Source organism: Theobroma umbraticum, unplaced genomic scaffold (genome assembly GCF_002168275.2).
Source record: "Theobroma umbraticum cultivar Fairchild unplaced genomic scaffold, ASM216827v3 scaffold_34.0, whole genome shotgun sequence".
Lineage (NCBI taxonomy): Eukaryota > Viridiplantae > Streptophyta > Magnoliopsida > Malvales > Malvaceae > Theobroma > Theobroma umbraticum.
The window spans coordinates 1,987,508-1,988,401 of record NW_018397275.1 but is presented as its reverse complement, the minus strand read 5'-3'; positions in this window follow the sequence as shown (position 1 = coordinate 1,988,401).

Here is an 894-nt window from a genome sequence, read left to right as displayed (position 1 = left end):
GATAAGCAAGAAAGAGATTAAAAATTTAGATTATGTGTGAGTTCAATTGCAATCCTAGAAAAAAAAAATTAGCTACTCATAATTGCAAAGACAAATAACATTATATAAATTTCAAAAATTAAGAGTAACAAGAAAAATAAAACCTAAGGAAGAAACAAAATAATATTTGTAGCTGTGCTCTCCAAGTTTCAGCCTCAACTTCTAACTTCTTGAATCTCCAAAAGTTATCGAACTCAATTTCTCTTAAAAATATCCTATTTATATTAACAAACTTAACCTATAAGTCTCTAATTAACCTACTAATTCTCACTATTGGGCTTAATAGTGTAATAAGGCCCAAACATTAATTGTCAGTTTTAAAATTGCCATTCCTGTAATAATACACCTAGCCATTTTCTGACACAATTTACTCTATCTTTGAGGTAAAACTGGTGAAGTGATTTTCATGAAAGTTTATCTCTATCTCTTAGCTTTCAAATGATTCAAGAATCACAGTATTTGGAGTTCTATAACACAAGTTATGGTCAAAAAATTGAAGCATATGCAAGCAGACTTCCGGGTCTTTCAACACCTTACTTTCTAAAATTAAGCCCAATTCCCTTTGTTCTTACAAAAATATAAAAACTAATCAATAAGAACCAAATTAAAGGAAATAACATGAAATTAAAATAACTTACTTAAAAATAAACTAATTATAAAAACAACAAAATATAACTCAATTATAATTGAAAATTAAGGGCTTAGCTAATATTTAATAAAAAAATTAGACTAAAATAATTCTATAAAATATAATTATCAGTTCAACACGTATACTTGCATGTGTAATTTCGACAACAAGTTTTTGGCACCGTTGTTGAGGATTTTTTTCGCCGTTATTTGCTAATATTAAAATTT